Source organism: Hemicordylus capensis, chromosome 2 (genome assembly GCF_027244095.1).
Source record: "Hemicordylus capensis ecotype Gifberg chromosome 2, rHemCap1.1.pri, whole genome shotgun sequence".
Classification (NCBI taxonomy): Eukaryota; Metazoa; Chordata; class Lepidosauria; order Squamata; family Cordylidae; genus Hemicordylus; species Hemicordylus capensis.
This window is the reverse complement of record NC_069658.1, coordinates 307175191-307196592: the sequence shown is the minus strand read 5'-3', so window position 1 is coordinate 307196592 and position 21402 is coordinate 307175191. Positions and strand designations below refer to the sequence as shown.

General features: G+C 42.9%; 1 long non-coding RNA gene across 5 annotated transcripts in view; it reads left to right on the top strand.

The window, feature by feature from the left end:
• Positions 1–21402, top strand: part of LOC128348145 (uncharacterized) — a 107307-nt gene continuing 85905 nt past the window's right edge. For all 5 annotated transcript variants that reach the window (XR_008317956.1, XR_008317958.1, XR_008317960.1 and 2 more), the window contains exon 1: positions 1–176. This is a non-coding gene — a long non-coding RNA (uncharacterized LOC128348145). The remainder of the gene's footprint in view (positions 177–21402) is intronic.

Below are 21402 nucleotides of genomic sequence, written 5' to 3'. Positions count from 1 at the left end.
TCCAAAGCCACAACAGCCACAACAGCAACAGAGAAACAACAGCAACAGAGAAGGCACGTCCCTGTCCCCTGCAGGCAGACCACTCCCGTACGACTGTCAATAGTCAGGTTAGGTATCGGAAAAGATCTATCACACACCAGGCATCCCCAAGGATTCACCTTGTTACCTTACCTAAGGTAAGTAACTTACCTTACTTTTTGCAAATAGAATCTGTTCACTTTCCTGTATGCAGCTTATTCACGGAATAACAGCCATTCATTGCCTATATAGGCCACGTTAAGTATGAGTGAAATGTTATCTTCAAGACACTGCAAAACCATGGGGTGGGGTCTAACTTTTATAAAACTCCTTCCCAGAATAACTACGCTATACTGCTTCTCTCACTTCGGTTTCGCCGGAACTTTTAGTCTGCATGCTGAAACTGAGCCAAAATAGATGCACAACAATTCTTCTTCCCTAGTTTCTCTTGCAGTGCTAATCTGCTGTGGCACACCTAGACAATTTTGGTGCTCAGACTGCCCCTGCCACAAGGCCCCCCTGCTGCCGCTATAAGGCCCCCACCGCCATAAGTCTCCCTGCCACCACCTCAAGTCCCCACCACACCAAACCATGGCATTTCTGTAACTTTAGCACCGATGTGCACAGCCGGGGGGTGGAAGGGTGAGCTGAACAGGCCTCTGCCCCCCCCCCCAGCCCGGTGGCAGCAGCAGGTGGAGCAAACACTGTGAGGCGTGACTGCACTGTTCGAATAGATTGTCACAAGCCCAGGACATCAGTAGATCGAACAGATCATCGCAAGCTCCAGCTTGGCTCACTCCCCAGATGCTATGGGGGCTAAAAATTACAGAAAAGCCGCAGTTCGTCGTGGTCAGGCAGTGGTGGAGCGGGGAGCTGCGTGGTGGCAGGAGGCCCCCCTGGTCATTTGGAGGCTTCCCAGGACATTGGAGGCCATGGAGCAGGGCCCCAAGGTCAGGGGGTAAGAGTGCCTGTGCTAATCTACTTCTAATACATATGTTTTTAAGAGCTCTCCAGTCCCAATGAAACTCATAGCAGTTTTTTTAATGAAGGCTAGCCACATCTACACACACACACACACACACACATGTATAGAAAGCAGATCAAACCCCTTCCTCTTCACATTCTTGGGGGTTATTAGTTACTCGTGGAATTGCCATTTCCCTCACACACAGAAAAATATTTGCATGGAGAAGAACTAATGACAGCACTGAAACATTCTGTTTCTGAGGCCACCTGTGAAGTATCCCACTCTGATGTTTAAATAATAGAGTGGCAAAGAGCTGACAATTCTTCTTTTTCACCTGTGTACAGCACAGCTTACAAGTGTAACATATTCCCCATTGTATTTCTGAGGTCATCAGTGACATCCAGTGGCCAAGAGACATATTCCATATGATTTAGTTGCATTATTTGTATGCCTTTTTGTTTTATAAATTCTATTTGGTGAGATTCTCATAATCTATTGCTCTCCTTCTGAATGTCTGTGGGAAGATTTGCCTACATTATCAGAAGATTTGGTGCAGGGTGTTGTCAATAAGATGATGACACCCAGATCTATCTCTCCTTATCAGCTTCATCAGGTAATGGCATGACTTCCCTAAATTTCTGCCCGGAGGCAGTAATGGGCTGGATGGGGGATAACAAACTGCTGCCACCGGGGGGGGAGGCCTGCTCAGTTCACCCTTCCACCCCCCAGCTGTGCACATTGGTGCTAAAGTTACAGAAATGCCACGGTTTGGTGCGGTGGGGCCTTGAGGTGGTGGATGGGGGATAACAAACTGAAATTGAATCCAAATAACACAGAGGTACTGACTATGTGGGGTCAGAACTCAAGAGACAGTCTAGATATGCCGGTTCTGGATGAGGTTACACTCCCCCAGAAACAACAAATTAGTAACTTGGGAGTGCTCCTGGATCCAAAACTCCCTCTGGTCTCTCAGGTTGAGGCAATGGCCAGCAGTGCTTTTTATCAGCTTCGGCAGATACCTCAGCTACGCATATTTCTGGAGGAAAATGACATTAAAACGGTAGTACATATGCTAGTAACCTCCAGGCTTGACTACTGTAATGCACTCTACATGGGGCTTTTTTTGTACATAGTTTGAAAGCTACTGTTGGTGCAGAATGCGGCAGCCCAACTGGTCTCCGGGATAACCCGAAGGGACCATATAACACCAATCTTAAAAGAACTGCACTGGCTGCCGATATGTCTCCAAGTGCAATACAAACTGCTAGTTATTACCTATAAAGCCCTCAATGGGTATAGGGTATAGGCTATTTAAGAGAGTGCCTTTTTTTGTCATGAACCCTCCGGTCTATTAAGATCATCTGGGGAGATCCGATTACAGCTGCCACTGGCTTGTTTAGTTGCTGCTCAGGACTGGGCCTTCTCTGTGGCTGCCCCAGAGCTCTGGAACGCATTTCCTGTTAAAACCAGAGTTTCTCCATCTCTGACTATTTTTTAAATGACCCTTGTTTTTTCAGGCTTTTAATTAATTTTGATTGATTATATATCATAATTATTTTAATCATTTTGTCCTGTTTTTATATTTGTTAGATAGATGCATACGTACGTACATACATACATACATATAGTGCATTGCATCCATATCTGGACCTTTTAGCACTGGCTGAGCATAGGCCTTCCCTGAGCTGTTTAGAACTCTGTGAATATTGCCTTTGAGCTGCTGTTTGTGCAATGGACATAGAGAGGCAAACTCACACAACCACTGTGTGTGTGAGACCAGATGGGTTTTTAGAGCCTTGGCAGTCTTGTCTGTACTCTTGACAAATCAGTCAACTGAATTGTTTAGCAGGAGCACATATTTTATTTCAGCATGTCACCTACAATCCAGTTTGGGTGGTCAGCTCTGCTAAATTGCAGTCTCTTCTTGTGATATTTTTAGTGACACATTCATTGTACTTACAAATCTATCTGGGATAAAGGAAAGTGTCTGCCACAGATGCACAGTGGTCATGTGAACTGGCTCAAACACAAAGGACCGGGTCTCACGATCCGTGAGACCTGGTTCGTGGCAGTGAGCGGGAAGAGAGCTCTGGGTGGCCAGATTGGCCGCCCACATGATTGCCAGCTCCGTGACGGAGCTGGCGGGGTCTGGGGAGCCCCCCAGAGCTGGGAGGTGACTTTTCATCTCCCCTCCAGGGGTCTACTCGTGAGTAGGCATGGCACGAAGTGTTGTGAACTACACCTGCTACTCACGATCCAGAAAACCAGGTTTGTGGAGCGCTCGCTCCGCAAACCTGGTTTGGGGGCAGGGGTTCTTGAGCGGGTTACCCACTCTAGAACCACCAGGCTCGCAGCCAAGCCCGGTGGTTCCGACGATCAGGAAAAATCAGGCTAGGCTTTCCTAGCCCAGTTTTTCCCGATTGTGGGAATAGCCCCAAAGATTAGAAGAAAGCATCGGTTAAAGGAGGTAGAATCATTCATTATGCAGACTCAATATGCTTACCATTACCTTTTCAGCCTTTTTAGATGAGTAATAACCATGAGTCATTACTTGAATCGCCCTTGAATCTCCCTCCTGCTGGTCCTCAATTCCCTTCCTCCTGGATTTAAACCAAATTCTGCACTTACTTACGTATTTATTTATTTATTTATTTATTTTTCAAATTTGTATATGGCCCCAAACTTCTGTCTCTGAGCAGTTTACAACAACTTAAAACAGATTTAAAATAAAAACCTTAAAACAATTTAAAACTACAGTCCAGCTAAAAAGCTTTGGTGAAAATATAAGTCTTTAGAGATTTTTTAAAAGTTGTCAGATATGGGGAGGCTCTAATCTCAGCAGGGAACACTTTCCAGAGTCTTGGGCAGAAACAAAGAAGGCCCATCCATGAGTAGCCACCAGATGAGCCAGTGGCAACTGCAGATGAACCTCTCCAGATGATCTCAGTGGGCTCATGGTGAAGAATACATTCTCTTAAATACCCATGGCCTAATCTGTTTAGGGCTTTACAGGTTATAAACAGCACCTTGTATTTTTCCTGGAAACATATTGTACTACTGCAGTGCACTGTACGTTGTGCTACCCTTGAAGACAGTTTGGAAGCTTCAGCTGGTCCAGAATGCTGCAGCAAGGATGTTGGTGGGGGCAAGTCATTTCATGAGTGCAGAGGCGAATCTAGTGAAAATAGCGCCTAGGGCAAGCACTGAAATTGCGCCCCCTGTCCAAATATCTGGCACCCCTTTTTCAGATAACTTTACCATAATATCAGCTCAAAAATACAAGTCAAGCTCGTTAATCTTTTAATATTTCAAAAACTATTTAGCAGTGGATGTAGCCAGACCAAAAAATGCTGGAAAACTATGAATTTCAGTATGCTGGGGCTCATGAAATACCCAAATACTATGTGGAGGTGTACCTGGAAAACTAAACAGAAGTGCCTGTCCTATTCTCTACTATGCATTGTAGCATAGCTATTACATAAATTTTTAAAATAAATGGAGAATGTGACTTTTCCCAGATACTCTGAAAATAATTAAAGGATATGCAGAGTAAACTGTGTCACTGCTTGGAATATATTCTAGAATTTCAGAAAGACAGTTAAAATGAGAGAAAGAGAGCAAGAAACTCCCAGTGGGCCTTAATACTAAGGATTTCACACTGATTCAAAGACAAACTCACCATTAATAGCTACGAGGGGGTATCCAAAAGTTTTAATTATCACCATGAAATAAAAAACATACAATAGTCACTTGCAGTGGTCAAAGTTAGTTCTTCTCCACGTAGTCTCCCTGCAGAGTCACACATTTTTGCCAGCGTTTCTTCACCTGTTTCAAGCCCTCTTTGTAGAAGTCCTCCGCTTTGCTCGAAAACCACTGTTCCACTTCGAAAATGACATCCTCTCTGTCGTCAAATCGCCGACCACGAAGTGGTTTCTTCATCTCGAGAAAGAGGAAAAAGTCGCTTGGCGCAAGATCAGGCGAATAAGGTGGATGCTGCAAAAGTTCATAGCCTAACCGGTGGGCGGCGACAACGGATGCTTGGGCCGTATGGACGGGTGCATTGTCGGCCAGGAGACAGACACCTTTGCTGATCATGCCACAACGTTTTTGTTTCAATGCATCATGCAGTTTCTCCAGAAGGTTGCAGTAGTAATCGCTGTTGAGGGTCTCGCCCTTAGGAAGGTAATCGGTTAAGATTACCCCGTGGCTATCCCAAAAAACGGACAGCATCACCTTCCTGGCAGATTTCTGGACCTTCGCCTTCTTGGGAGGGGGGGGAGGATGGATGTTTCCACTCCTTGCTCATTTCTTTGGTCTCCAGATCGTAGAGGTATACCCAGCACTCGTCCATAGTGACGAGACGAGCAAAAAATTGTCTTCATTCCGCTCCAACAGAGTCAAATTCTGCTGGGAAAAGTCATGGCGAGTTTGCTTTTGAAGAGGTGTCAACAAGCGAGGTACCCAGTGTGCAGACACCTTATTCATGTGCAGTTCCTCATGAATAATAAAGATTTGATATTTGCACAAGTATGCATGGCAATGACACTGATTATGCACAAAAAGTTTCATGTAAATATCTCTATAACTTCTTTATTATAATTAAAACTTTTGGATACCCCCTCGTATATTATTAAGACATCACATTTAACTCACTTATCACAAGAAGCAAAGTAAGAGCAAATGAATACGATCCTAGCTCATAGGCTTCAGCTCAGTATTCACAAGCCCTGATTCTCTGTACATAGTGCCTCGCAGGGACCATTTGAGAATGTGTGGTGGCTGTTTTTTAAAATAATTTTTTTTTAAAGGCCGCTGAAAACAAAATGGCCAACGCACATGCTCAAAAGGCCTCTGCAAGGCCTGGCATGGCCTAGGGCCCCATTTGAGCATGCACGGTGGCCGTTTTGTTTTTGGCAGCCATTTAAAAAGAATTTTTAATTTTTAAGAATGGCTCCCCCCTTCAAGTGGTGCCCGAGGCACGTGCCCTGCCTGCCCCACCCTAGATACACCCCTGCATGAGTGTAACATCCATCCTGTGGCAATTTTATTGGTTACCGGTCCACTTCTGGGCTAGATTCCAGGTGCTGGTCTTGACCTTTAAAGCTACACGGTTTGAGGCCTGGGTACCTGTCAGACCGCATTCATTCACCCATATGAACCTTCCAGGGCTCATCATCTCCGCTCATCATCTCAGGTCCTGCGCATGTCCCCACCACTAACAAAGATCCAGTTGGTGGGAATTAGAGAAAAAGCCTTTTCGGTTGTGGCCCCTCAGCTTTAGAAAGCTGGAACCTCTTTTCAGATTCTCTTCCCTGAAGAGCTTCACCAGGCTCCCTCCCTCAGTGCTTTTTAAAAAAAACCAACTAAAAACACATCTTTTTAAAGAGGCTTTTTAATGCTCCATCTTTGTTTATATTTGGTAAGTTCTTTAGTTTTTAGTTTTTATAATTCTTAATTTTTAGCTTTTAAAATGTTTTTTAATTTGAAATGTAATTTTCATTGTGCTTTTTAGCTTGGACTTTTAACTTGTTTACTTAATTTGGTTAATTTTATTAATTTTATTTTACATTGTGTCTATTTTATGGTTGTGAGCCACCTTGAGCAGTAGTGTATTGGAGGGGCGGGGTATAAATATTTTAGATAGATAGCTAGATAGATAGCCAGTGTAGTTCTTTTAGTATAGGAGTAATATGGCCTCTCTGAGATGACCCAGAAACCAACCTGGCTGTCGCATTCTGTACCAACTGCAGTATCTGGACTATGTACAAAGGTAGCCCCACATAGAGTGCATTGCAGTTGTCAAATATGGAGGTTACTAGCATATGTGCCACTGTATGAGGTTGTTTATCTTAATAAATTTATGCAGTTGGCATATCAGCCAAAGCTGGTAGAAAGCACCTCTGGCCACCACCTCAACCTGTGACACCAGGGCGAGGTTTGGATCTAGAAGTACCCCCAGACTGAATAGCTGTTCCTTCTGGGGAAGTGTGACCCCATTCAGAACCGGCAGATCAAAATTGATTCCCAGCTTCTGACCCCACACAATAAGTACCTCCATCATATCTGGATTCAGTCTCAGTTTCTTATCCCTCATCCAGCCCATCACTACTTCCAGGCAAGCATTTAGGGAAGATATGCCTTTTCCTGATTAGGTCGACATGGGGAAGTAGATATGGGTGTCATCAGCATATTGATAACACCCTGCACCAAACCTCCTGATGATCTCCCCCAGCAGTTTCATGTAGATGTTAAAGAGCATTAGGTTACTAGCATTTGTAACTTTTAACTGATATTGTTTTGATTGTTTTAATGTTGTTTTTAGAATATTGTTTTAAAATTTGTAATTGTGTTTTAAATTTTTTGTTTTTGTTTTTAATTAATGTTTTACTTTTAATCTTCTTGTAAACCGCCCAGAGATGTAAGTTTTGGGCGGTATACAAATATGTTAAATTAAAAAAATAAAATAAAAATAAAAATGTACTACTGTTTTGAGGTCATTCCCTCTAGAAATTGGTGTAGGTGACGTATCAGCAAAAGCTGATAAAAAGCACTCCTGGCTATCGTCTCAACCTGAGAGGCCAGAGAGAGTTTTGGATTCAGGAGCACTCCCAAGCTACGAACTTGTTGTTTCTGGGGGAGTGTAACCCCATCCAGAACTGGCATATCTAAACTGTCTCTCAAGTTCTGAACCCCCCACAGTCAGTACCTCTGTGTTATTTGGATTCTATTTCAGTTTGCTATCCCTCATCCAGCCCATTACTGCCTCCAGGCAGAAATTTAGGGAAGTTATGCCATTACCTGATTAAGTTGATATGGAGAAATAGATCTGGGTGTCATCAGCATGCTGATAACACCGCACACCAAATCTCCCAATGAGCTTTCCCAGCGGTTTCATGTAAAGTGAATTGGAGACAATATGGAGCCCTGGGGGACACCATAGGAAAGTTCAGATTTTGAAGAGCAACAGTCTCCAAGGGACACCATCTGGAATCTGCCCGAGAGGTAGAAGCAGAACCACTGCAAATCAGCGCCTCCCACACCAACCTGTTCAGATGCTACAGAAGGATTCTATTGTTTACAGTATCGAAAGCCACCAAGAGATCCAAAAGGACCGAGAGATCCAATAGTCACACTCCCTCTGTCAATTCATAATTGATCCATCAGGCTGACCTCAACCCCATAGCCTGCAGATCATCCGTCAGGCAGTCTCCACCCCATAGCCCATGCAAAAGCCAATTTGAAACGGGTCTAGATAGTCATCTTCCTCCAAAACTGCCTGGAGCTGGGAGGCCATCACCTTCTCAACTACCTTGCCCACCCACAGAAGTTTGGAGACAGGCCTATAGTTGCACCAGAGAAAGGGACACTAACTCTTTAAACAAACTGTTGTCCTGTAATTTGGCTGTTGTGTCAGACCTCGGCCTACTTACGCTTATCAAATCAGCAGGGCAGACTTAAATCCAGTATTTTATCTTGAAATGCCATTCCTTTGTATATAGGTATATAAGTGAAAGACAAATATATTCCTTAGCCTTTTAAACGAGCAATGTAGCTTAACTGGAATACCTTTGTGAAGGAAATTACATTATAGTCTTTAAATATTTGTAAATATTTGTAAATTGTCATTGGAACTTTGGGGAAAGTCTATTTATTTTCTGTTAAGTTCTCTTTGTTGTTATTACATTACAATTATTACTGTTGTCACATTTCCACTGAATATGTTCTCCCACTCACTCACCATAAATTGAATTTTCATATATTATGAGGTATATAATATTCTGAGATGGTTTTCTGTAAGTTGTCCAGTGGCTGGCTGCCAACCTGAAAGGCTCTATGAATGTAAAACAAGCTTTAGAGGGTCTCTTTGGAAGCATGAATGCTTTTGGTCTCTGTAACAGACAAGGCAGACTCCAAAAGGCATTTTGTGATATTTATTTATACAGAATGAGATGAAGAAAACATTCCATGGAGTGGTGATGGGATCCCTATAATTCTCCAATGGCATTTGAACACATCAGTATTCAACCTTTCTTTTTCCAGTGTGCTCTAATTCCACAAGGCAATTCGAGGTTGGGGAGAAATAACTTTGCTTTAAGCGTTGCATAAATTATAGTAAATGGGTCAAATGTGTTTAATTTGCATTTGTGTAATGGGTTTCTGAAAAGTAATTTTCGATTTACACCAGAAGGTTGAACTTGCATTTAGTCATTATGGGTCAGGAATAAATTGTATTAAAAACTGAGTGTGGCTTTGCTATCCTCCCAGACAGGGGTGTAGCTATAATTGAGCGAGTGGATTCAAAGAACACAGCCCCCCCAGCTCCTGAGGGCCCCCCAGCTCCACCCCTCCCTATTTTCTTCATTATCTCCCTCAATTCAAGGGGCCGCTGGGGAGAGGGGCAAGCACAGTTCCCCTCTCCCCTAGCTACACCCTTGCTCCCAGCCCTTGCTTTCTGGTCAGAAGAAGGCATTGAGCCTTACAGCATGTATCTTGTGGCTTGCATGAACCTAGAGTTCGAAATGTTGGGGGACAGTGAGGAAGTTATTGTGGTTGGCTTGCAGTTTTTCCAGCTATAAAGTAGGGACAAAAAGGGAAAGGAGCTGGAACATCTAATCAGAGAGATTCAGAAGAGTTGGCACTACTAGAAGGAGGTACAATGAAGATCTCCCAGATTGCAGAGGAGACCCTGACCTGTTGCCTAACCAAGGTCACCCTAGAGCCTTAACAATATCCCATGAACTCTCCTCAGTGCCAGTTCAAATGACCACATTGGCATGGACAGTAGGCGGATCTGTGCCGAGTTCATGTTCAAAGTGATCATGCAATTCCATCAACATGTTCCAATACTGCAGCACAGCAAACACGGAGTGTGTCACAGTGCAATGTGTGTTGAGTAGCAGCCTGGTAAATGTGGGCTGAGTGAGAAGCTAGGCTTCACCATATGACTATTCTTTTTCAAAGGTATGGCAAACACTGACACCATTATGAAAGACGTTTGCATGTTGTACGACTGAGGTTTCCATCCTTTGGTCCCCAGATGTTCTTGGACCACAACTTCAGGAATCCCCATTGTGATTGGGGATGATGGAAGTTGTAGTGGCCTTCAGTCATGGCTAGAGATGATGAGAGCAGCAATCCAACAACATCTGTGGGCAGATGTTTGGGAACCTTTGGTGTAGGCAATATGGTAGGCCATCCCATCATCTAATGCAGGTGGAGGCAATATGGCAAGACCTCCTACCTTCTGAAGAATTCTACCTTCCAATGCAGGCTCTTCTCTTGGTTAGTTATCTTTCTTCTGGGATCCATCATAGAGGTCAGTCCCTCTATGCCTCTCAGTGAAGCCTCATTTCAGAGGACTATTGCTACTTTCTCATTCCACTACTACTTTATTTTTGCTTCATGCATTTCAGGCTTCTGATGTTTCTGAGCTGTGCAGATGTGTGCAAGAGGGAAATTCCTTCCTCTCTCTGGCTGTATAAAAATGTTGCACACTACTTGTGATGTGCAGCAATGGGTTGTCCCCCCCGCCCCATTCTTTTAAACTTTATTTAAAAAGTAGTGGCAGAGCTCCTTTTGGCGAAGCTCCTTTCGGCAACCATCTCCTGCTTTTCATCCTCCTCCTACAAATGCTCTTGAGGTGAGGCAGGTGGCAACTTGGTCAAAGCTTTTTCAATGGTGGCATCCCGTTTATGGAAAATTCCCCCTGTGAGACCTGCCTGGCACCATTACTAGAATGGTAAACACCATTCTGTACAACTAGGCTTTTAAAATGTTTTTTTTAAAATCCCATTAAAGTATTTTAAAATGCTTTTTGTGTTTTTAGTTGTATCTTGTTTTTATGTGTTATTAATTGTGGTTTTTCGTATATAATTGTATATAATAGTGCTGTGAGCCCTTTGGAGACAGGGAGCCATATTATTTATTTATTATTTCTCTGTGTAAACCACCCTGAGTCATTTTTGGAAGGGCGGTATAGAAATCGAATTAATAATAATAATAATAATAACAATAATAATAATAATAATAAAGATCAGTAGACCTGTAAAAAAGAAAAGCAGTACATCACCTAAATGGAAGATTAGATTAGAAAATAAAATCTCCAGGCTTAGATCAGATGCTAGTAAACTGAAAGATATGAAAGACAAGAAGCTGAAGAATGAAAACACCAAACAGTATCTGATCCAAAAATACCACCTAGATTCAAGGAAAATTAGAGAAATCCTGGAAATAATAAAGCAGCAAATAACAGCAGTGTCAAAAAAGATTAGCAGATATGAAGCCAGATTTACACAACACAGGCAGAATCTCCAACTCCAGTCGAATCAGAGACGTTTCTACCAAAGCATAGAAGGAGAAACTGCAAGAAACGTAGAAACACCAAATAAAGAAGAAACAGTGCATTCTGGGGGAAATTATGGGACAATCCAATAGATTATAATAAAAAAGCAGGCTGGATGGAAGAGGTCAAAAAATGTAACCAACAAATGCAAGATCTAATAATAACACCAGAATTAATAAGTGAAAGAGCAAAGAAAATTAAAAATTAGACCTCGCCAGGCGACGATGAACTACATGGCTTTTGGCTTAAACACCTAGCAAGCCTTCATAAACAACTATCAAAACAGTTCAATCACATTTTGCAAGGCGGTGATGTTGAACAATGGCTAACAACTGGGAAAACTCATCTCATCATGAAAGACCCAGCAAAAGGTGCAGTTCCAAGTAATTATAGACTGATCACCTGCCTGCCAACCATGTTCAAATTATTAACTGGAATAATAGCAGATGAAGTGATGCAACACTGATTAACTAACAAACAGCTTCCAGTTGAACAGAAAGGAAATTGTCCGAACACCAGAGGCGCAAAAGGCCAGCTGCTGATTAACAAAATGATTTTAGAAAACTGCAGGAGAAGAAAAACAAATCTAAGTGTTGCATGGATTGACTACAAGAAAGCCTTTGATTCATTGCCTCACACATGGATACTAAAACGTTTAGAAACAACTGGTGTCAGCAAAAACGTTCCGATATTTATTTTAAAAAGCAATGAGCATGTGGAGTACACAGTTAACAATCAATGGCGAGACACTTGGACAGGTTAGCATTAGAAGAGGCATTTTCCAAGGGGACTCACTATCCCCTCTGTTGTTTGGAATCGCCATGACCCCACTTTCACAAATACTAAACAAAACAGGCCTCAGATAAAAAACATCTAAAACATCATGTCAAATAAACCATCTGCTGTACATGGACGATCTGAAGTTGTATGGAAAGTCCCAGTCAGAAATTTAATCACTGCTAAACACTGTCCGTATATTCAGTAGCAATATAGCAATGGACTTTGGACTAGACAAGTGTGCTGCATTAATAATGAACAGAGGGAAAATAAGAAAAACAGAAGGAATAGAACTGCCCAATGGAAGCAAGATCAAGAACCTGGAAGAGAAAGAACATTACAAATACTTGGGCATTCTCCAGGCTGATAACATCGCACACACTGAAGTTAAAAGAAAAATAGGAAGTGAATACATCAGGAGAGTTAGAAAAATCCTCAAGTCCAAACTCAATGGCGGGAACACCATACAAGCCATAAACACCTGGGCTATACCTGTTATCAGATACACTGCAGGAATAATAGACTGGACTCAGGCAGAGCTCAAGACGCTGGATCGTAAGACCAGGAAAATCATGACCATCAATCATGCTCTGCACCCCCTCAGTGATGTCGATAGGCTATACCTCCCTCGCAGCTCAGGTGGAAGAGGAATGCTGCAAGTCCATCAAACAGTAGAGGAGGAGAAAAGAGGCCTTGAAGAATATATCAAGGACAGTGAAGAAGATGCATTTCAAATGGTCAATAACGAGAAACTATTCAACACCAAGGAAACAAAGCAGGCCTACAAGAAAGAACAAGTCAAGAACCAAGCAGAAAAATGGAAAAATAAGCCCCTGCATGGTCAATATTTGCACAATATAAGTGGAAAATCAGACATCACCAAGACCAGGCAATGGCTTAAGAATGGTTACTTGAAGAAAGAAACAGAGGGTTTAATACTGGCTGCACAAGAACAGCCACTAAGAACAAATGCAATAAGAGCAAAAGTCGAAAAATCCACAACAAACAGCAAGTGCCACCTTTGTAAAGAAGCAGATGAAACAGTGGACCACCTAATCAGCTGTTGTAAAAAGATCGCACAGACTGACTACAAACAAAGGCATGACAAGGTAGCAGGGATGATACACTGGAACATCTGCAAAAAATACAAGCTACCTGTAGCCGAATATTGGTGGGACCATAAAATTGAAAAAGTGGTAGAAAATGAAGATGTAAAAATATTATGGGACTTCCGACTACAAACAGACAAACATCTGCTACACAATACACCAGATATAACTATAGTCGAGAAGAAAGAAAAACAAGTTAAAATAATTGACATAGCGATACCAGGGGATAGCAGAATAGAAGAAAAAGAAATAGAAAAAATCACCAAATACAAAGATCTACAAATTGAAATGGGAAGGCTGTGGCAGAAAAAGACCAAAATAATCCCAGTGGTAATTGGCAGGGTGGGTGCAGTTCCAAAAGACCTTGAAGAGCACCTCAACACCATAGGGGTCACAGATATCACCATCAGCCAATTACAAAAAGCAGCTTTACTGGGAACAGCATATATTCTGCGATGATATCTATAACAATTGACAATAAAATTCTGGCATCCCAGGTCCTTGGGAAGGACTCGATGTCTGGATAAGACAAACCAGTCAATGACACATGTCTGACTGTGTAAACAAGAAATAATAATAGAAAACTTTTCTGTTTTGTGCCCAGAAAACTGTTTTCTGTTTTCTGCCCAGAAATCAATTTGCTATAGGGTGGCCATATAAATAAAATTGTGGCTGCTGTAGTATTCTGTAGTGTGGTGTGTGTGTGTGTGTGTGTGTGTGTGCGCAACAGAAAAAAATGGCAGCCCCCACTGATGGTTACCACAAAAACAGGTTGAGCTGGGTCTCACAATCAGTGAGACCCGGTTTGCAAGAGTGAGCCCAAACCCAGGGCTCCTGCCTATTTGCAAGAGTGGGTGGGAGCCCTGGGTGGCCAGATAGGCCACCCACACGATTGCCGGCTCTGTGACGGAGCCAGTGGGGGTTGGGGGGATCAGGGGGCCGATTTGCCCCCGGAAGCTCCAGCATGCCCTGCATGAGCGCACAGGGCATGCTGGCAAGACCCCCGTAGCTGGGAGGTAGCTTTTCGCCTCCCCTCTGGGGGACTGATTGTGAGTAGACACAGTGCAGAGCCACACCGCAGCTACTCACGATTTTAAAAAACGGGTTTGTGGAGCACTTGCTCCGCAAACCCGGTTTTAGGGGCGGGCAGCCGAGCCCGGTGGTTCTCACGATTGCAGAAAATTTTCTGTGATCGTGTGAACAGCCTCAGTGTCTGCTGGTGGTTGCCATTTCCTCCCAGAATGCTCCAGAATGAAGCAACCTCCAGGGCATTAGCGGGGGGGGAGGCAACCACTCAAATTAACTCTGCTAGTAGCTACTCCTCCAAACCTTTAAATATAGTTCTAAAAAGAAACTTGCCCCTCTGCCATACTACATCTAAGCCTCCCACAACCCCATTACAAAAATGAATGGGGAGTTCGCAACTCTCAGGCATGTGCTTCATTCAGAATGAAAAGTGAAGCAAATGAGCTCTATTTGGATCATTTCACCCATTTGCTACAAAATGAGTGCACACTTCCACACCCTACAGAACGTTTCCTGAACCCTGGGTGTTGCCTGGCATTTATGCCTCAGAAGCAGAGGTGCACCCAGGTAATTTTGGAGCTTGGACCTAAAGGCCTTTGGAGGCCCCCCTCCCCTGCCAATTAATCCTCATCATGCTTGGCTGGGCAACCACACCACCCAAGACAGACTAAAGAGGATTTGGGGGCCCCCAGGGGCTGTGGAGGCCCTGGACTTCAGCCCAGAAGTCCAGGGGTAAGAGTGCCTCTGCAGAGAAGTACTGCCCCAAGCTCCACTCCAGACTGAACATGAAGCAGAACGTATCCAGCAGTCTCAGTCTGAGGATGATAGGGAAGCATTAGGCATGTGCCTGGTCCAAAGCTTTTAAACTGTACCCACTCATTAAATGCCTAAAGAGAGCTACATACTGCACCATCTAAGCCATTTTCAAGGGCAGCACCATGTAAGAATATATTACAGTAATCAATCCAGGAGATTGCCAAGGCAATGGTAGCAGGATCCCTGTCCTCCAGAAGAGGGTGCAGTTGGAACAGATCCATAGCAGAGCTTGTTATGTTGCTCTTAGCCTAGCCATGCTATGTAGGAAAATCAGTTCAAGATAGTAGTAGTAATACATCACACAGCCAAAATCATCCAGGGAGAATGAGGTTTCTCAGAACCAAGGGTGTTGGCCTTATTCTGTCAACAAATCAAGGAACTTACATGCCTTCCTGCAGTTACAACATCATGGTATCAGAGCCACTCACATAAACACATTTATTTCTTCTGACAACACTCCCATCAGGTGGGGATTTCAGAGTCTTATTTTGCAGTCGAGCTGAAGTCGAGTCAAAGGTCCTTTTCTCATGAGCCATTTGACACAGTTGATATGACTGGTGTTGGGGTGGTGGTGGAGGTTTTGGTATGATGTGTGGCATATGTGAATGCTTGGACATAACAGTGCCGCTTGCCATAACCTAGCTCACTCTCCTTTGCTGTGTTGTCATGATTAACAGTAATCACATAGCAAGGATGTTGGATTGTGGAAGTATGTTTGACAGCCACTGACTGATACTGTGCTGCCATTTTAGCTGCTGTAGGGTAAGCAGAAGCCTGTGCTTCAGCATCAGAAAATAAGAACATATGAAGAGCCAGCTGGATCAGGACAGTATCGTGTTTCCCACAATGGCCCACGGGATACCTCCAGGACATTCACAAGCAGAGCACAAAGGCCATCATCTTTCTCCACTATTGCCCCCCCCCCATCATATTGCCTCTGAATCTGGTGGTAGCATTTACCTGCCTATTACTATTGCTTATCTGCATGGCAGGTAAGGTTAATTTTAAAAAGAGTACCTCTTCACACAATGCAAAATGGGTTTTTGCCATTTCCTGCCAATCAATGGGAGGCAGAGCCTCCCATTTATTACAGCATTCCCATGCTTCAAAAACAAGCATGGGAATATTCAAATGTGTTGTGAATTACAGTTGTCTAATACATTTCAGCATAGCACATTCTTTGTGGGCAATTGCTCTCTCTCTCTCTCTCTCTCTCTCTCTCTCTTTCTATTCCACTTGTTGTGGTTCTTCACTCAAAAAAAGAAAAAGGACACAAATTTTACCCATTTTTCTGGTGCTTCCCTTCAGGGATTGTAGCTACGTGGTGTCAGAGTTTGAAAACCCCCTATTCTTACCTTTTCTCTGGCACCTTTTCTCTGGGTTGGCTCTCTCCATATGGCTCAGTAAATTCCTTCTCATTTCCGGATAATCTCTAGAGTTAGTGTGAGTTTATTGAGATGAAACTCTCCTAACCCTCTCCTGAGCAAAGAACCCTATAAGGAGAAATGCATGAAACAGCCACCAAGCTCCACTGTCAAGCGCTCTTTCCAATCTCTGTTCTGTTTTGTTTTTAAATAGGAAGTTGTTGTTTTTTAATTTGTGTCCCCTCCCCCTTTTGATGGTTGTGTCCAGGAAATATTGCCAACAAATGTGGCAACCCTAACTGGGACCATAGCATAGGAGATCTTACCTTTGTCCCCACCATGGTCCTGTTATAGACTGTTCCCACCCGCTACTCTGCAGCTGCTATTTATGAAACAAAATAGCATTCTGCTATTTATGAAACAACATGTGCAGCAGCAAGGCCAAGGGATGTGTTCAAAGTCACATCTAATCTGGCCCTAATTTCAGGGTGTCCATACATTAATCAGCATCTCTTGAGAATTCTGCACCAAACTGAGAAACCAAGGAAGACATCCCAAATTGTTCTCATGGCCTTAACAACAGAACTGCCCTGCTTTTCTGTATTGTCAAGGGGTCTGATCTTCCTACTGGGCTGAGAGTGAGTGTGAAATAGCAGTGGTTAAATGCTACTGAGTGAGAATTTTCCACTCATTTACAATGCTGGCAGACATTCACCTCTCTTACACCAGCATAAATGACTACATAGGCCCAGGGACTCCAATAAAATAGACATGAATTGTGCTTTCTTTGGCACTAATGTAGCAGATGCACTTTAGAGGATATTTAGTTATTACATCAATTTTATTGGACTACATAGGCATAAAGTTTATTATGTTACTAATTTTCTGTTGGAATGGGAAATGCTGGTTATATCCACATAATTATTCATTGTACACTTCAGGTTTTAAAAAATATTGCTGGTAATTAGAGTTTTAAAAGCACTTGTCAAATAACAAGCATATTCTAAATATATTTTTGAAAGAGAGTAATTAAAGTGAGTGGCATGTGATTACAAATTTACCAGTGAATATTTCTCACAAGTCAAATCCCAGAGATACAAACCCACATGCTAAAAAATAATGAGAGAGGCCCACACAGAAAACTGAGGGTCTACTTCAGAGAGAGACCAATTAGCACCCCTGCTAATTTGGCAAAGAGGCACCTTTTGACGTGGTGATTCTCTTTATTTAGCAGGGGGAGAGTAACTGGCCCTCTCCACCCCCAGCACAGAACCTCCAGCGACTGTTACTGGTGTCTATTTTGTGTTTCTTTTTAGATTGTGAGCCCTTTGGGGACAGGGATCCACCATTTCTCCATGTAAACCGCCCTGAGCCATTTTTGGAAAGGTGGTATAGAAATTAAATAAATAAATAAATTTTGTGTTCTTTCCATGATTCTTTTTCTTTGATTCTGAAAGACACTCATTCCTGATTAACATTTGTCTGGGCTTTTCATATTTTCTTATGAATGACAAGATTATAGGCTATTTAAAATCCCTTCACATTGAGACTTATTTTTAAACACAGCAGATTTGACAGAGATATTTTTAAAAATACACCATTACGCACTATAATATGATCATTTCTACTACCACAACTGTCACCAAAACAATGACAATAAGAATATAAATTGTGATTACTGCTAGTGAGTTTCGAGAAAGAAAGCAACTGGAGGGGGTTCCTCTTTGGCACAGTGTTAGGGAGGAACTTTGGAACCAAAAAACCCTCATAAAAACTATTCACATACGCAGGCAAAACTGGGCTAAGGAAGCCCAGCACGGTTTTGCATGTGTGTGTGTACTGCCGGGATCGGTGTCAGAGCCCACAGGCGTCAGACCTCCCAACTGGTCAGGTTTCCAATTACTGTTAACAGCTCTGCATGTAAGCATGGTAGTAACCACCCTTTGTGGCTAAAGTGGGAGAAATTAGCTTCAAATGGGTGCAGACCAGCCAACAGCTATATTAATCTTAAAATATTTTGGGAAAGTTGGTCACAGTATGGATGCATTGGAAAGGACAAAAGAGAGCAGACACGTGCCTTGAAAACAAAGAGTTGCTTTACTGAGAGGGAATTGGGGTAGAGAATGTGAAAAGAGGGTGGTTAGCTTTAAAGCACATATAGCGCTGGGAAAGGGAAGCAGGCTTGAGGGTGAAAGAAAGAGAAGGAGGAAAGCCATTTCTCATAGCGACTTACTCTAGCTGGCGTCCTTCTCTCCAGTTGGCTCCAGTGTGAGGCAAGCAATGAGGTGCACTCAGGCAACATGGGATGAAAAGTCCTATGGTAGGAAGCAAATGCAGGGGTGCAGGCCTGCAAGCTGGCAAGAGAACATGGTGCAAGAGATTGATGCCATCTTTGAGAGAGGTTTTATAGGCAAGCACAGACCCTGAGGCATGACTGAAGTCTTTCAGGGGAAGAGACTGATAAGGTGTTACTTTAGAAAACTTCTAGTGTTTTGGCATTCTTGTTCCAAATAAGGCATGCATATCAAGTATTGATTAGGTTGTGTTTGAAGTGTCATCCCCTGTATGCTCCTTAAACAAAGAAATGTTTCACAAAAATATCACTGAGCGCAATCAACTGAGTAGAGATAAGAGGAGGCACATAGCATATTCTGGCATTACTCACCCAATTTTGATAACTGCCAATGTTGAGAGAGGCTAGATCAGGCCTGCACAACTCAAATGACCTGGTGGCCGAAACCAACCGTGACTTGGTTCATGGGGGCCGAGGTCAATTCCTAGGGTGCTGATTAGTAGAGGAACACTTAATATCAATCAATCAACCAATCAACTGAATTAAAGGGAAATGAATTAAACATGAATTTAAAATGAATTTAATCAATATTTAACTTTTGATGTTCTGGCAGGCCAAGATTGATTTAAATTAATATGAAATAAGTTGAATTAAAATTCATTCTAATAATATAATTATTATACAATCTGTACTAAATACATAATAAAATGCATTGTTCTTCCTTTCCACCTCTGCCAAATCATCACACAAAACATGGAACACTTTGGGGGGGGGGGAATGAGAACCTATTCTCATAATTTTGGAAAAGAAGGGAGAAGGTGAAAGAAAGATGGAAAGGATGCAGTAGGAGGCTTGGCGAGAGAGAGAGAGAGAGAGAGAGAGAGAGAGAGAGAGAGAGAGAGAGAGAATGGAGCAGTCTTGGTGGGAGAGAGAGAGAGAGAGAGAGGAGCAGTCTTGGTGGGAGAGAGAGCGAGAGAGAGAGAATGGAGCAGTCTTGGTGGGAGAGAAAGCGAGAGAGAGAGAATGGAGCAGTCTTGGTGGGAGAGAGAGAGAGAGAATGGAGCAGTCTTGGTGGGAGAGAGAGCGAGAGAATGGAGCCATCTTGGTGGGAGAGAGAGCGAGAGAATAGCGCAGTCTTGGTGGGAGAGAGAGCGAGAGAATGGAGCAGTCTTGGTGGGAGAGAGAGAGAGAATGGAGCAGTCTTGGTGGGAGAGAGAGAGAAAGAATGGAGCAGTCTTGGTGGGAGAGAAAGAGAGAGAGAGAGACAACTGCACAGGCATGCCTCGCAGTTGGGAAGCAACACCGGGCCAAATGGCAGACCCGAATGTCGCTCTGGTTTCTGCTGCTGTGCGCCAATGCTGCCATGGGGGAGGGTAAGCAAGAACACCCGCACCCCCGCAGCCATCTCCTCGGCTGTGCAGCGGCTGGATTTTTTTTTGGGTGGGGGGGTTAAGCAGCAGGGGGAGGAAGAGGAAATAGCCCCGGGGGCCAGGAAAAAAGGCCTGACGGGCCGCATCTGGCCCCCGGGCTGCATGTTGTGCAGGCCTGGGCTAGATTGTTGTGCACACAAGACAGGGCCTTCTCTGTTGTTTCCCCCGTACTCTGGAATGTTCTCCCAGTAAACATTTGCTTTGTGACAACTCTGACTGCTTTTAAAAGACAACTAAAGCCTTTTTTTATTTACTCAGGCTTTTACTTCCTAGAAGCTTCAGGTTTTGCAGCTTTCTTGCATTTGCTTCTAATTGTTTCGTGGTGTTTTATGGTTTTATTGTTTGATTTATTTTAAAGTTTTAAACGTAACTTTTATGGAATGTTACTGTATTTGTAAACCACCATGAGATGCATTATGAAAGGTGGTATAAAAAGTGAACAATAAATGAAAAATAAAATTCTATGAACTAGGGCAATGGCTGACATACTGCTCAATGGTATATCTGCCTAGCAACTTTGCATGCATGCAAGTTGCAAAAATGAAAGATTTGTGCAAATTATGTTACATGAGAGTAATCCAATTATTTCCAATAGGCTTACTCCCATGTGATATCATTTACACAGCTTGCATGCAGATAAAATTACTAGGCTGATGAATATATTGTGATGACATATTGCACAATATGTCAGCCATTAGTTCTGGAACAAGAACATGTACAATTTCCCATAATTTCAGTTCATGGGCATCTTTTCCCCCTCTGTTACCAATCACTATGTGTGCATTGATAAAATAAGTCAAATATTAGCCTTGAAGCAATTGTGCATATGCTCACATCAAGATTATATTTGTACAGTCTTACACATGTGCTCCTAAGTATTGGTAAAACTCAGCACACACACAATCTTAAAGCAATCATACACAGGATCAGCATTTTGTAGTATTTTATCTTTATACACATGTGCATTGGTAAAAGTGGGTAAAGACAGAAATGCACTGAAGGAAAGGAAAGCTGCAGAAAACAGTGCATAGACAGTGCCATGTATAAAATTCAGATATAAAACATGGAGTCCCGGAGAATTCCTTCTGGCTTGGTTCCACTTCGGAAACTTCAGATAACTGGAAAATGCCAAGTTGAGAATGAAATCTGGATGATCAGAGCTTTGGAAGCATCTCTCATACGCAATATTGGATTGGCTCCATGTAAGATCAATAATGGGAGCTTGGACTTTGCCCCCCAACCTTGTCAACAGAACAGTAG